Genomic DNA, 17461 nt, shown 5'->3' with positions numbered 1-17461 from the left:
TGATCTGGTAGTTGTGGTCACTAGAGCATACCTCTGTGCAGCAACACTTCCAAGGCTTAAAAACTTATCTGTGTAGGAGGTAATCCCAGAATCGCTGGCTTTTCTTCAATCAGGGCAGGATTCATTTACAGGCCTCTGATCTTGATGCTGACCCATTCCCATTGGTGCAGAGCCTTCCACACCTGGCACATTGATGGTATACAACAGAGTAATTCAATAAAGATTCATCACTTGCCATATTGTGTCCTAGGTGCCATGGGTACAAATAAAAGTAAAATCCAGACTGTAATGCTTACGAAAGTCATCGTTTTTGCTTTAAGATGCGAGGTCACCAAGGTCATTCCTCAGAGTTGCTCTTATTAAATTAACACGGTGACCCCGTCATGGGCTGTATCATTCTGCCCTCCTATAGCTCAGTCCATCTTCATACTCTGTCCTGCTTTAAAGGACTCCTGGAACTTAACCTTTTCATGCCAATGGACCTAGAGCCTTTGCCGGATCCCTCATGCTGAGCCACTCAGTGTCCATACCTGTATTCAGTCAACTAATATTTATCTAGTCCCCACTACATGGCAAACACTTTCACAGGCACAGGAGATGCAACAATGAACAGAAATTGTCTATTTTTACCAGATCCCTCATGATGAGCTAGACTGTCCTCATCCCTACCAACCAGCCTAATTCTGCCTACTCATCTAACAGTATTTTTATTAGGCTCTACCATCTAGGAACTGAGGATACAGAAGGGAGCAAAATCAAGAAGAACTTGATCTCACAGAACATAACCTAAATTTGGAGTAACACTGCCCAATTTTAATCCAGAGTCTCCAAAGTGAGGTTCCTGAACTCCAAAAGATGAGCAAGACAAAGCCCACTGGAGTACGTTAAGAAAACACTAGAATTTTTTATGTTCAGTTTGTCTTTTTATTTCTAAGCTATTTATATTTTTAAATACATAATATATGAATAGCCCAGTAGATACATAATTTAAAGATAAATGTCCACAGATCAAGAATATATGCTTAAATTCTTTTACTGCGGGGAATAACATTTTAAAAGTCCACAGGCCACTGGCTTGTTTGATGACACATTTGGAGTGAACTGTTTGGCCCAAGGATTATCCTGGGTTGTCCACTAGACTCATTTTCTGATAGATTCAAAAATGCATTTTGCAAGGATGTCTAAACATTAAGCTACACAACCAAAATTCAGGTCCATCTCAATTTCCCCTCCCTGATCATCTCCTATTGCCCTGTACTCCCCCATCCCTGTGCACCATGAACAGTATAACACCCTTATTGTCATTCCAGATTTAGCATACATCGCATGCCATTATTATACTAGAAAAAACCTGGGGCCAGAGCCATTATCTTTTTATTCTACAAACCCCAGAATTCCTACATATAATGGGTACTCAATACATGTTCCATAAAGTAATGACAATTGAATATATGGAACCCAGAACTGCCACACAGATAAGGCAGAGAACGAGTATTTCCTTTACCAAAGACCGCTTTTCTTCATAAAATGATTGGTATCATACTCCTTTTTAAGCACCTCTATGCGTACATCACAGATCACTGATTACTTAACAAAGGGATCTGGGAACAGTAAAACTTATTCAATACATAAAATCAGTAGCCACTGCTAATTGAAGATCAATTAGAAATATACAAGAAGCGTTCTAAGATTACAATTCATCAATAAAAATATCTAGTTTTGAAAAACTGACTAAGCCAAAACTTTTCAGGGAAAACACCTTTAACGAAGTTCCAGTTATCCAAATTCTTAAGACCTATATATATTAGACTTTAAGGCCATCTGGTTGTATTTGAAATAGATGTCAGGAATGACATTTACGGTCACATTTTAAAAATTAAAAGAAAAGGAAATTCGCTTCCTAACAACTGATTCATGATCACAATTTCTAATGTAGTAAACTCATCACTGTATGTGAGATCAGGTCCTCGCACATGCAACTCTGTCCCCACCTATGATCCCATTCCTTAAGACATTTCAAGCTATAATAAACTTCTAAATTTATTTGCATGATTTATGAAAAGACCATACGTGAAAAATTATTAAAACAAAACCCTGGGCTGACAACAAATCTGAACATTTCTCTGGACTACAGCTGACCCCCGAACTTAGGTTTGACTTGCACAGGTCCACTTATACACAGATTTTTATAGGACAGGACCATATATATTTTCCTTATGATTTTCTTAAAATTTTCTTTTCTCTAGTTTACTTTATTGTAAGAATATGGTATACAATATACATAATGTATTAATGGTGTATGTTATTGGTAAGCCTTCTAGTCAACAAAAGCTATTAGTAGGTTAAATTTTGGGGGAGTCGAAAGTTATACTTGGATTTTTGTCTGCATAGGCATCAGTGCCACTAACCCCCATGTTGTTCAAGGGTCAACTATACTAAAATACAGCAACAAATGAGATGAGAACGCAAATCCATATAACAAAACTTACAAAGAAGTTCATTATTACCACGAGGACTGGCAAATATTAAGATCCAAATAGCTGTACTTCTGTGATGCCAAATAAATAGCCCAAAGATAGAAAGACTCACAAGTTACTATTCTGTGTGTTTCTGTTCCTCTTTGCTGCTTTAATGTAAACATTAGCCTCATTATCAATGTTGTGAGCCGATGAAGAAATATTTCCCCAGATCAGCTTCTTCTTTATGATTTGGCTTATTTTGTTTGTTATGAAAGCAGCCAAGGGTGGCATCTGGGAATACTGTATAGAATATTTCAGAAACTAAGCTTTAATTGAAACTGGGTTGATACTCTGAAATGACAAAGAGAGCCACAAATAAAAATGGATGAAAATGGGGACACCTGGGTGGCTCAGTCGGTTAAGCCACTGCCTTAGGCTTAGTTCATGATCCCAGGGTCCTGGGATCGAGTCCTGCATTGGGCTCCTTATTCAGCAGGGAGCATGCTTCTCTCCCTCTCTCTCTCTCTCTCTCTCTGACAAATAAAATAAATAAAATATTTAAAAAAAAAAAAAGGGGGGGGGGTGAAAATGCACACAATTCTGACATGTAATAAACACAAAACTCATGATTAAGAAGTTATCCTGAAGGTTTGATCAAGTCCAAAGACCAGACCCATACCACTAAGCATAAAAGAAACCCAAAAGAGCCAACTCACGCATACCCTCCAGGCCATGGCTTACCATGAGAGAAACTGCAGTTGTAAACACAGGGTAAAAACACACTGGAAAATCTGAAAACTGCCTGACAGAAAAACTGGGCATCATTTTTAATCTGTAATCTTTCATGGATAGAGAAGCACGTTTTTATCTATTTATAGAGTCTCACTTTGTGTTTAATACCTGGGCTATGGGTCTTATTAGTATATTCCTAACTAGTAAAGTAAGTCTCAGCTATAGTAGTTTATAGTATTTTTATTGGCATGTATTTGGACTCCTAGTTTAAATGTCTAGTTCAAACTTAACTCCATTTAAGGTGCTTTTAACATGATTTGGTATATGTGGAATCCTCTACCATTTCCTTTTACTTCAAAACTGTTGTCACCACAGCCTGTGACGTTAATAGCAATAAATAAAAAAGGAAAAATAAATTAAAAGGAAGTCCAAACACTCAACTGGAACTTAAATTTCTAATAGAAACGGAAAGCTTTAACAAAAAAACAAACAAACAAAAAAAATCTTGGCCCTTTTAAAACAGACCAAAAGACAAAATGATGCACTAATAGTTAAATAAAAGCCAAATGAAGCTTACAAGCTTGAACCAAATTAGTTTCACAAGCTCTAAGACAATTAGGACAAACAATGTAACAGCAAGAAACTCCACCTGTATTTCAATGTCCCACTCGTATGTTGGAATTTGCCAGTTTTTCAGAGTATTTACTCCAGTACTTCTGTATGCCATGCTGTTAGTACAATTAGCACAGAATAACTTCTATGATATTTATATCTACTGGACTTTTCCAGCCAACAGACCACATCTGCTTTAAGGACCAGGGCTATTCCACATTCAACTCTTTAGCCTCGAAATTTAAGTCAGCATCAACACCCCACAGAAACTCAGTCCGTGGACACTGAATTAAATGGATACTCAGTCTGGCTACCTGAATCTCACCAACACTTAAACCAAAATTATTTAATATGTAAAAATAGTAACTTTTGCCTAATCCTGTATCTAATTCATGTTTTGGTCATCAGATACTCTGAAATGAAGTTCATGAATGTGCTTAATTTTTCTTCTCATATGGGACTTATTTTCAAAGCAACTGTCAGAAAACTATTTTATAACTCTATCCATGTTGTATCGGTAAATTCCTTCAGTAAAATATATTCACCCATTAAGTATCAAAAAGTTTGGGAGTGTTACACCAGTCAGGATGGCTATTATCAAAAAGATTTAAAATAACAAGTATTGGTGAGGTTGTGAAGAAAAAGGAACCCTTCTACACTGTTGGTGGGAGTGTAAACTGGTGCAGCCACTGTGGAAAACAGTATGAAGGTTTCTCAAAAAAATTAAAAATATTAATACCGTATGATCCAGTAATTCCACTATTGGGTATTTACCTAGAAAATGAAAACACTAATTCAAAAAGATATATGCACCCCTAAGTTCACTGCAGCATTATTTACAATAGTCAAGATATGGAAGCAACCCAAATGTCCATTGTTAGATGAAGGGATAAAGAAAATGTCACACACATCCTCACCCCCAATCCCCACCACTGCGGCCGCCACTGAATAATGACCATGAAAAAGAGTAAGATCTTGCCATTTGCAACAATATGAATGGACCTAAAAGGTATATGCTAAGTGAAATAAGTCAGATAGAGAAAGAGAAATACCGTATGATTTCACTTGTATGTGGAATTTTTAAAACAAAACAAAACAAATGAATAAATGAAAAGCCAGACTCTTCAGGCACCTGGGTGGCTTAGTTGGTTAAGTGGCTGCCTTTGGCTGAGGTCGTGATCTCAGTGTCCTGTGACTGAGTCCCGCATTGGGCTCCCCGCTGAGCGGAAGCCTGCTTCTCCCTCCCCCTCTGCCTACTTGTGCTCTCTGTCAAATAAATAAATAAAATCATAAAAAAAGAAAAGTAAGGTAAAGAAAAACCAGACTCTTAAATACAGAGAACCTCCTGGTGGTTGCCAGATTAGAGGGGAATGGGAAAACGGACTATATAGGTAAAGGAGCTTAACAGGTAAAAACTTCCAGTTATAAAGTAAGTCACCAAAATGAAAAGTATAGCATAGGAAATACAGTCAATAATACTATAACAACATTGTACAGTGACATATGGTGACTACACTTAACTGTGGTGAGCACTGAGTAATGCACAGAATTGTCAAATCATGATGTTGTACATCTGAAACTAATACAGTATCATGTCAACTATGCTTCAAAAACAAAAAAAGTATGTAAGATATATATATAATATATATATATTATATATATATATAGCTATATACAGTCTATAAATTTGCTTTAAAAAAAGAAAGTACCAGATTAAAAACGTTAGAGAATATTCAGCCTGAAAAACTCAACTTCCTATGCCACCTGGGTGACTCAGTCAGGTAAGCATCTGCCTTTGGCTCAGGACATGATCCCAGAGTCCTGGGATGAAGCCCCTCACTGGGCTCCCCACTCAGCAGGGAGTCTGTGTCTCCCTCTGCCCTTCAGCCTGCTCATGCTCTCTCTCTCTAATAAATAAAATCTTTAATTTTTTTTAAGGTTTCCCGCCAAGCAGGGAGCCTGATGCCAGGCTTGATCCAAGGACCCAGGATCATGACCTGAGCCGAAAACAGACACTTAAGGGGTGAGCCATCCAGGCGTCCCAAATAAAAATCTTTAAAAGATGAGAAAGAGGGCACCTGCGTGGCTCAGTGGGTTAAGCCTCTGCCTTCAGCTCAGGTCATGATCTCGGGGTCCTGGGATCGAGTCCCGCATCGGGTTCTTTGCTCGGCGGAGAGCCTGCCTCCCCTTCTCTCTCTGCCTACTTGTGATTTCTCTCTCTGTGTGTCAGATAAATAAATAAAACCTTTAAAAGATGAGAAAGAAAGAGAGAGAGAGAAAGGAAGGAAAGAAGGATGGAAGGGTGGGTGGGTAGAAAGAAAGGCTCAGCTCCTCATGAAAGAATGATTTCTACTGATATACCAGAGGAAATAATAAACAGTAAAAACAACTTGTTATTAGACATTTCTATAGCAGATACACCAACTAGAAAGAAAGTTCACTAAATGTCAATTTAAAAACTAAGTTTCGGGCCAGTTTAAGTCTTCAATTGTAACCTTGCTGATGAAAACTGACAACAGGCCCCAGTTCAGAGTTTCTCGTCTACCCCCCTTAAATGACAGAAAGTAGCGTTCCAACCCTATCACTTCAAAATGAAGATTTCTCTTTGGGGAGAAAGAAAAATTGGGAGGAATTCTTGGCCGAAAGCTGCCCCACACTTTCCAGTTCTAACCTCTTGGAATGTAGCCCTGAAGGCAAGGAAATACAGAAAAAGCCCAGGAGACTGGAGTACTGCAGACAGGCCTCCTGAGCCTGGCAGGATCTCTTGCTACCTGTGTGAACTCAGACAAGTTACTTAACTTGACACTTAGTTTCTCTGTCACTAAAATAGAGTTACCTCTCATCAAAAAGTTGTTGTGAAAAATAAAGTAGTAAAAGTCAAACTTAAGCTTCCTATGGATGCCCTCAGTACAAATTTTCTTCTCTCCTTCCCAACAATGTAAAACAGTATGTGGGAAACTCTTTTAAAATCTGCTTTCAACTTTCCCTTAAATATAAATGAACCTGTGTAGCCACCCTATCACCCTATCACCCTAAAACACAAAAATGACTGGAGTTTACTTTGCTTCACATAGACTTGTTAAAGGTTCCTCATAATCCCTCCCGAACTGACTGACACTTACATGTAGGGAACCGTGTAAGTCTCAAACTTGTATGTTAACAACTTTATTATATAGCCAGTGATAATTACTAAAATGACTCAAAACTATAAAAGTAATCTTTTAAAATCAAATAATGGTAAAAACGAAAAAAAATCAATTCTATACTTATACTCAAATATTTATAGGCTGTATCACAGATCACAAATAAGCCAATACAATAAAAGGTGAGAGAAAAAAAATAGACAACTAGACCTCAGAGAGGACAGCAAAAAGGAGAGAAAAGTTCACTATCTTGAAAGCTAAGCAGGGCTGAGGCCTGGTTAGTACTTGGAGGGGAGAAATGAAGAGAAGGGAGGGAAGAAAAGAAAGAAAGAATAGGAAAGAGAAGGAAGAGGGGACCAGAAAGAAAAAATACATAACTTCAGTAATTCAAAAGACAATCAGAATTTGACAGCTGGATGTAGAGAATTAATTTCTCATTTTGTTCCATGTTCTCCCACATTCCCTTTGCAGTCAATGAGAATTCTACACTTGGCTGAGTTTTGAGAGGTGCACCAAAAGCTGAAAAACAACTCAGCACTTTTTAAGATTAAAAGAATCAGCACTGTTAACAAGACTCCCTCTAAATTACTCAATCTGTGGCTTTCCTACACCAAACTATATAGTTGTATCAGTAAGTAACTAAAGAAAAACTCTTTAGCCATTAACCATTTCCATCTATATGAAGACACATTTAAGTCTTACCATAACAATAGATCAGATATAGCTATTAAGTTTACTCCTAGTGTGCCATTATGTACTCTTCTTCACATCATACATTATGTTTTTTCTACAGTGATTTTTTTTAGTATTTTTTTTCATTTATTTATTTTCAGCATAACAGTATCGTTATTTTTTCACCACACCCAGTGCTCCATGCAATCTGTGCCCTCTATAATACCCACCACCTGGTACCCCGACCTCCCCTGCCTCCCGCCACTTCAAACCCCTCAGGTTGTTTTTCAGAGTCCATAGTCTCTCATGATTCACCTCCCCTTCCAATTTACCCCAACCCCCTTCTCTCTAACTCCCCATGTCCTCCATGCTTTTTGTTATGCTCCACAAATAAGTGTTTCTACAGTGACTTTATAGGAAATTAAAAGTATGGCTCCTGGCTGGCTCAGTTGGTAGATCATGTGACTCTTGATCTTGGGGTTGTGAGTTCAAGCCCGATGATGGGCATACAAAGGACTACAAAAAATCACTTCATAATCATTAACAATAAAGGTATCTAGAACCTCTCCTACAGCAATACAACCAAAACATTTTCACCTTAGAGTAAATGAAATTTGCAGAAAACACTTTCTATTTTTACTTTTCTGACAGAAATATGCAAGTGGCAATATAACAAAGGAAACATAACCTTCTCGAAACTCAGTCCTAACAGTAAAACATAATGAAAGTACCCTAAATTCTGTTCACTATTATTTAAGAAACAGGGTAGAAGTTTCACGTACAGATTTCAATATATGTGTTTGTTTAATAAATGAACCACAGGGGAGCCTGGGTGGCTTGGTTAGTTAAGCATCTGCCTTTGGCTCAGGTCATGGTCTCAGGGTCCTGTAAAGGATTCCAGCTCCACGGGGAGTCTGCTCCTCCCTCTCCCTCTACCCCTCACGCACACGTTTTTGTAGGCGCATGCTCTCTCTTTTTCTCTCCCTCTGTTGCTCTTGCTCACTCCCTCTCTCAAATAAATAAATAAAATCTTTTTAAAAATTTAAAAAACTAACAACTACATCAAAACCTAAAAAGGAATCAACAACGTCAAAACGGTATAGGAGTTTCAAGGAACTTGGGCAGGGTGGGATGGCGTGTGTGCGTGTTGTGTTAATCTTTCCTTACATAGGAACCTTTCGCTGCTCAACTTAGGAGATACAAATGTTAGCTACCATTTTGCTTACCTCACTTTATTAACCCCTGATGCATTCTACCCTCATAACTGAAGGCACGGGGTTTCAAAAGACAGCTTGAGTTAATACATAACAAGATACCTTGTTAGGATATCTTACGTGATTCACCAGCTTGAAAGGAACTCAACATATTCAGATGATCAGTGATCAAAATCAGCAAAATGATACTCACCGAGTTAAATGGGTAGAAATACCAGACAATTTCACTGTGTGGACTAAGAAAGTTAATACAACAGGATCACAAAGCCTTATCTGAAACCCTTAGGTCCAGGTATGCTTCAGATTTTTGTGAGTCTTAGAGGTCAGAGGGAGCATACAGCATATATTACGTAACATTCCTAACTAGATCTAGGATAGTACCTCACAGCCTCATATATTACTATCTCTACAGCAAAATATGTGAATATTCTCTCTAAGCGGGCTTTAAAACTACTTTAAACAAGCTCATGACAGTTTGGGTCAGGTTCTGCCACCAAATGAACTTTGATGCCAGACTTCTGGAGGAAAAAAACAACAACAAAACTTGGTTTTTCAGAGATTTTTAAGATAAAGGGTTAGGAATGTAAATCCAATACCACTACTCATCAAAGCATAAAGACATTTTCAAAATATACAGAGCTTATTAATTCACTGGAGATGAAAAAGGTAAATTAAAATTTAGCCAAGTAAAAAAAGATATTCCTGGCAAATATAACCTTAAAAATTGTGGGGCGCCTGGGTGGCTCAGTTGGTTAAGCGTTTGCCTTGGGCTCAGGTCACACACTCAAGGTCCTGGGAGAGCACCACGTGGAGTCCCAGGTCTGGCTCCCTGCTCAGCAGGAAGTCTGGTTCTCCCTCTGCCCCTCCCAACGCCCCCCCATCCCAGCTCCAGCTGGCTCTATTGCCGTGTGCACGCTCCCTCTAATAAATAAACAAAATCTTTCAAAAAAAGAAAAAAGAGGAAACACAAGTTACCTGACTTTAGTTTATTCAAATAAACTAAATAAATGTTGAGACTACTTAAAAATAAATGTCTGTGTTAGAAGGAAGGAGTATTTGAGTAAAACAAGAATGTCTGAGAACACTGATACTTAGTCTTTTGTACTTCCTTTGCATTTGAACACATGTTGCATTTTCCCTAGCTTTTGGTTTTCACATTGTTTGAGATTTCAGAGATTTGCTGTATTTCCCATTCATCTCCTCCTCAGCTTGTCCCTCCTTTTTATTTAAGTGGCTATTCTGTGCCATGTAATTTGTTACGAACTCCGGATGTAACGCTTCTCAATCTTCATGCCTTGACACAAGGGTAAATTTTAATGGTTATGAGGTATTCCCAAGTAATTAGTTACCAACAAAGTACCACAGTTTATGAAGAATTTTACATGTTTATTATATATGGGTGTATTCAAAATTTTCATTATGATAGCATCACTCTCACTTATACACTGATATATTTTCTTGATAGGGAAAGAAGTGGCTTTATCACACTGTGAACTACCTATAAACTCACCACATAATTCATCTATGTCTATAATCAGGGAAATTATAATGCCCTCTGTGTAAACATCAGTTCCGTGTGTGTCTTAGCAGAACAAAGTCTGAGAACAGATGCTCTAAGACATTCCAAGATGGACCAAAGTCACCAGAGAGAATACCCAGTGCCAACAACTAACCACTCTGAAATATGAAAACAGCTATTCTCCTGTCCTATACTGTCTGTATAAGAAGTCCAGAAATCATTCCCCAAATCTGAAGGGGCACCATACTTAACTATGACATGCCTCAGTTATTTATCACTTTTATCCTTTCATTGCTTATCCCGCTTATTCTTCCTATTTCCTTTGTCACCAATAAAGTGCTTACCTAACACCTCACATTCAGTTAAAAATGCACCAATGTTTCATGATACCAGGGTTTAGAATTAGTTTGTCGGCCCATGAACAACATGGAACTGTGCCAGTCCCCTTACACATGGATATTTACAGTACTACACTAAAATGTATTTTCTCTTTCTTATGATTTTTCCAGTAACATTTTCTTTTTTTTTTTTTTTAAATATTTTATTTATTTATTTGAGAGAGAGACAGTGAGAGAGAACATGAGCTATGAGAAGGTCAGAGAGAGAAGCAGACTCCCCGTGGAGCTGGGAGACCGATGCGGGACTCGATCCCGGGACTCCGGGATCATGACCTGAGCCGAAGGCAGTCGTCCAACCAACTGAGCCACCCAGGCGTCCCATCCAGTAACATTTTCTTTTCTCTACCTTACTTTATTTTAAAACAGTTTACAATACATATAACACACAAAATATGTGGCTGTTTACATTATCAGTAAGACTTGCAGTCAACAGTAGGTTATTAGTAGTTGAGTTCTTGGGGAGTCAGAAGGTCTACGAAGATTTTTGACTGCATGGGTGGGGTTGGCACCCCAACCCCTGTGTTGTTCAAGGGCCAACTGCACTGTAGAGGAAACAAAAATTAAAAGGCACAGGGCTAGCAGAACATGCAATTCTTGATCTTGGGATCATGAGTTTGAGCCCCACGATGGGGATGGGGGTAGAGTATTAAAAAAAAAGATATTTTTAAAAAATTAAAAGGCACAGCTTCAAAAAACTTCAAACTTACTGGGACTTAGAATGAGAAGAGACAGAACTATAAGAACACAGATATGGTTAAGGGTCATTACAGACAGCACTGTCTTGTTAATTCTCGTTCTGTTGCATAGTAAATATTATACACCTTTTTGCACATAACAAAGTAAGTTTATTTTGAAGTGACATGCTTAAAGTCCCTCTGTCAGTAAGCAAGAGGGGCAATGGTACTGGAATCCAGGGATCTTTGGCTTCTAAGCCTCTGTTCCTTGTACTACACCTGCTACTCTCAACAGAGGGTGACAAGAGCTCTTGTCATACTGAGGTAATAACCAACATGCTGACTGAAATACAGCCACAGAATGCTGAAGCTGGAAGAGACCTTGTCAAAGAACGTGAACCCCACATCCAGTGCAGGACTCCTGTTCACTCTTTCACTATCTGTCCCCTACAGCAGAGTTTCTCAAAGTGTGTCACAGTACCTTGCACCTGCTTCAGAACCAGTGAAGCACCAGGTAAAATACAGATTCCTGGGCCCCACCTTAGTCACACTGAATCAGCTTATCTGGCTGTGGGACCTGGAGAGCTTCACTTTTTTAAATTTTATTTTTAAGTAATCTCTAAACCCAACGTGGGGCTCAAACCTACCACCCTGAGATCAAGAGTCACACACTGCACCAACTGAGCCAGCCAGGCATCCCTGGAGGGCTCCACTTTTAACAAGTCCTCCAGGTTGGTGTTTTTCAAACTCTAAGTCCTAAGATCAATTTAGTGAGTAACACTGTGTTTTTTAAATAAAAGAGTTTGGAATATATTAGATTTATAAAGATAGATAGGAACAGAAAAATACCAGAGGGCATTACTCTCAGTACTGTTTCAGCCAAACTTTTGTTTCAGTTTTTATATATGGATTCGGATACAAAAGACATTACCATACATCTCAGTCAGAAACATTTAATACAGCTGCTTTAAACAATTTTTATCCTCATTCTTATCTCTCCTTTATAATAAATAAGTTATCCATGTTTCAGGTAATTATTCCCTTTACCAAAAAAACCCAACATTTAATGTCCATTTTTGGATCTCAGCATTCCATTCCAAGAACTTCTGTTTTATCCCCTGATCTTTTCCCCTGAGTGCCATGTTTAACTAATGGTTCAATTACTCAATCAACAGTTTACAGTATTTATTTTCCTAAGATTTCAGAAACTCCGACTCATTCTTATTTTTGACTTTTTACTCTACACAACCTCCTCACAAGCTATAGTTATTTCACTATCTAGATCTTTGAACTGACATACATCTCTTAACTTACTAAGTTTATATATTGCTAGGTGTGTTCAATGCTTCCTGGTCTATATTCAAGGCTCTAAGTCTTTCATTCCCTTTGTCTTTCATCTTCTTTGCACTTAAATACACTTTTACTTATTTATTTTTTAAAGATCTGCGGAGCAGGGAGCCCAATGTGGGGCTCGATCCCAGGACCCTGGGATGATGACCAGAGCAGAAGGCAGACACTTAACGACTGAGTCACCCAGGCGCCCCTCTCTCTATATACTTTTAGATAGAATTTGCTATTGGCTTGTCTGCTTTTGCATTTCCATTTTGCAACTGGTACTTATTCCAGTTCTCATCTCATCTTTTTCTTTGAAAGAAAAAAAAATGAAAACAATCTCCATTAATACATGAGGATTTTCTGCATGTATCTTTACAGTTTTAAAATGATGTACTAGCATTTCAAGAAACTGTAATTGCCTTCTAAGGGATAATATGAACAAAGATGAATGTTGAGAGAAGATGTACTCAGAAAGTGCTTTCCTCAGGTATAACTCAATATACAGAAATCTCTATAATTCGACACAGTCTGTGATAACTGCCCTTGAGGTAGTACAAACCCACTGACTGAATTATAGTCACCAAGTCTTCTAGCTGGAAGACCCTCAATCTTTAGCCTTAGTCCTTACTACCTTCAGAGCAGTGTTTGTCAAAGGATAGCCCGAGGACCACCTGTATCCAATTTACCTGAGGCATGTGATAAAAACCAAGCAGTGAAATTACAATGTTTTTGTAATTCGGGTCTGTTTTCATTTCATAGTGAGAGGAAGGAAGTTGACTAAAAATATAAAGAAGATATCACTCAGGCCTATTTTAAAAGGTGCTCTCAGTGGTGAAATGTTAAAAGACGAGGGGGACTTCGAACTACAAGCTCAAGAAAAGTGTCTTCTCCTTCTTAAGTTAAGCACTGTTTAAGATTAAGTCTCAAAATACAGGTATCCCACACTGGTGGTGATGCAATATGCCACAATTAACTGCCTAAATTTAGTAACCTAGAACATTTAAATATCACAATTTTAAACATTTCTGCACTTTTATAAGACACCAATAATTTCAAGGATTTCCTTTAGTACAGCATGAACAGCCAGGCTATTTTCAAAGTCTTTTTTAGTTGGGTCAAACTGTGAAGTCTTTATTACTTCTATAAAAGATTCCTAATATAAAAGTAGTTGATATTCCTGGTAAGATATAATTAAAAATATGGCCCTTGCTTTACCCATGCTCTGTGAAATATAGGAAAACGTAAACTTTTAATATTTTGACTGATGATGATTAATTAGAAATTGTGTTTGTCATTTTACTGAAAAGGACTTTATACTTTTTTAAACTACATACAAAAAGCCTTATCAATTACATAGTTACTTACAGCATAAGCAAACCATAACTACGTGTTCACCCTAGCTTCTCCTCAAAGCTGTGTTCTCAATTCAATATCTAAACAAATCTCCTGTTTCAATGGATTAAGATTAAAGATAGATCTGTAAGGTCAAAAGTGGCATATAGTTTTCATGTTGTAAGCAGACCTATATGTATGTTTAAGACAGAGCTATCTCACAAACTCCTAAATCCAGAAATTGTTTTTTTAAAGTTAGATAAGAAGATGAAGATGAATTTTTTAAAAAGGCGGGAAGGTGTCAAAATTGCAAATTTTTGTAAATATTTACGTCTCTAGCAGAAGACTCTCTAAACCAGCCACAGTAGCTCCAAAAAATGTAGCACTGAGTAGGAAACACATTTATGAAGCTCCTCTTTTCAACAGCTAGCATTAAATGTGAAATGCAAATTAAGACTTCAGTTTCAGAACTTAATAGAGATATGCAGAATAATAAAATGGGAAGTTTGGAAACTCTTGGCAAGATAGAAGCAAAACCTCTATCTAAATTCTTATTTTGATAATTAAGCTTCAAATCAAATAAATATGTTTTAGATGCAAATAACTGGTAATTCACTGTCAGGGTGACTTCTTTTAGATCACTACTACAAGTTTTACACTACAAAAACTACTCTAACTTCAAAGACCAAGACTGTTCTTGAAAATATTGTTTTAATGAACCAGTTGTTTGATATCTCAAAGAAATGCAAGAGCTCATCAGATCGCTTTTATTCTGGAAATTACTGATTCCCATTTTAAATTGTGAATTGATCAAATATATTTCCACGGGGAAAGAACTAATATTAAAAGTTTGCTCTAGTGAACAAAATAGTATGCCTCACATGTATAAATGTGGTGTTCTTTAGTAAATCAGGAATGCATTTTGAATACTCTCGCCATATGTTCAAAAATGAAAAACTTCTCTTGCAAACAAGCCTAAAAAAAAAAAACTAAAGACACTGAAATCCACATATTTTGGTGTGCACTAAATTCGTCTTATATCTCATTCTGACTATTGTAATCAGACTATTATGTATGTGACATATTAAAAAGTTCTCCTAACTATCTAAAATAATGTGGTATTTACTTTCCATGAAAGATGCTGGACACAGAACTTAAAATCACCTAAGGTTCTCGGCAATGTCAAAGTAAGCTTTGCCACTATAAGGAAACTACCAGAAAAAGGCCTGGTCCTCAGTTGCTCTCAATACTAAGAAAACCTTTTAGTAACATGTATAATATATAATATCCCAGCAAGTCAGGCAACAAAACAGATTAAAATCTCTTTCCTTTTTCTTTTATGGAAAACTGAGTTCAAGTCTATTTTCATTCACAAAATACAAACTCCATCTTCACTATGGTAATATTTTCAAGTACCACAACTGATTTACACATTTAGTACAAGTAGTTTTCTTAACTTAGCACCCTGGAATATGTGAGGTGTTCCTTACAATGGATGGGGGGGCAAATTGTAAGCTGTTTTTCTGCAATTTGGCTCACCCTGCTGCTTTCAAAAGTTCTATCAACTCTCACCTAGACCATTACTTCTCAAAAACTAACTTTTCAGGCACTTGCTGTCCCACATATTATTTCACCAATTTTTCCATATGGGGACATACATGTGAAAAAAGCACTTAAGTGATTTCAGAATCACTGTTTATTGCAGATAATGGCTATTAAAATATACCCAATTTCTCCAAACATAAATCTTGAAGGAAATTACGATTAACTTGGAAATAGTTAGTTGCTTTTTATATCAAGCTGATCCACTAAATACTAGATTTACAACACTGTCCAGTCTACCCTTCTCCACCACAAAAATAACTGTCACAAAGAGCACAAGTTACCCAAGACAGAGCACCTAAGAAAGAGTAAGCAAATGTCAGTCACTATAATTAGAGAGGCATTCTGCACAATGCTTCCTTGGGTTTTTAATAATTCTCTCCACTCATAGGCTACAATCGTTCCACAATATTATCTGGTATTAAATTTCCTAGGCATTGACTCTGTAAAATTTCATTATCAATTAAAATGACTATTTGAAAGTGACACTTGGCAGATATACGTGAAATAAACATTTAAACTACCTTAAAATAATAATAACAGCAACTGAATTCTAAATACTCAGAATCATAAACTGACTTCTGTAGGAAACTCAGTAGGACAAGATTTCCGGGGTGCTGTAACCCCAATAAAGCGTCTTTTCCTGTGAACAGTAAGGACCCTTAGGCCATTACTAATAGCCATCTAGCTTCCCTGTAGAAAGAGTTTGCATACTTACCCAGGAAGGCAAATGGAAAGTACAGGGGGAGGAAGATGAACTGCGGCAAAGCCTTTTGTCATATGATAGTGACCTATAAAGTATCAAATAAAGGTACATCATCAGTATGGTACAGTATCAGTACAGTAGAGCCCCCACTCCTGCAACACCTATGAAGGAAGGTCCTCAAAACCCAGGAGTCCAGCTCCCATCCAATCCCTCCCCTCTCTCTACTTCCCACCCCCACGCGCAAACTGTGAAGCAATAAAAGCAAAGAAGCTCTCTGTATTCAGAGAGCAGAGGCTGAGGGTTGCCCAGTTGGCATTCCAGGGTGTCCCCAGCACCCTCACTCCCTACTCCCCGTATGTACAAAGCTGAAAGTTGATCCTTTTCTGCAAACCCAAAACCCAAACCGCGATCATTCATCAACTTGCACCAAGTGATCGCCACCCCCAGGACAAATAAACTAGTAGCCAAATCATAGCAATCGATAGGCAGCCCGAGCCTTCACGGTGCTCTGGAGCCGGCCGGAGGTAGCACGGTGACGGCAGCCGCTCCAGGTAGCGCAGCCCTCTCAGCCCTGCAGACCCGGGGCGGCCAGAGCCGTCGCCCAAACACCCGGCCCCAGTCACAATCCCCAGATTGGAGATCGGAACCGAGTCGGGGAACACATTCGCCAGAGCCCCCCGCGGCAAGTGCAGGGCCACCAGGTCTCCGAGGTCGGGGTGGGGGGAGCTAGGAAACCGAGAGGGAGGAAGGGAACGAGGGATCCCACCCCGCCTTTGTTGCTGGTCACCATCAAGTTTGCATCTTAGTACAAAATGTCGATCTTAAAGGCTGACAAGACAGAGGCAGAGGCACAGGGAGAAAGAGAAAGGGAATAGAGTCCATCTTGCTTTGGGGAAGAGGGGGGAGAGAAAAATGAAGTACAAATCCCACACTCCGGGCGTAAAAGTCTGCTAAACACCTTTCCATAACGGAGGAGCAACGAGTGGGGTGTCCCCGTCCCCGTGCCCGCTCGAACTGGCGGCGGTCTGGGCAGAAAACGCCTCCCTCTCCTCCTCTTCCTCCT

General features: G+C 38.4%; 1 protein-coding gene across 12 annotated transcripts in view; it reads right to left on the bottom strand.

The window, feature by feature from the left end:
* The window catches only part of BBX (BBX high mobility group box domain containing), a 278064-nt gene that overhangs the window by 258219 nt on the left and 2384 nt on the right, over nt 1–17461 (bottom strand). For all 12 annotated transcript variants that reach the window (XM_082696959.1, XM_082696957.1, XM_082696949.1 and 9 more), the window contains exon 2: nt 16411–16483. The gene's annotated coding sequence lies outside the window, so the exon portion shown is untranslated. The remainder of the gene's footprint in view (nt 1–16410; nt 16484–17461) is intronic.

This window comes from Mustela nivalis (genome assembly GCF_964662115.1).
Source record: "Mustela nivalis genome assembly, chromosome: 1".
Lineage (NCBI taxonomy): Eukaryota > Metazoa > Chordata > Mammalia > Carnivora > Mustelidae > Mustela > Mustela nivalis.
This window is presented reverse-complemented; position numbering and strand designations above follow the sequence as displayed.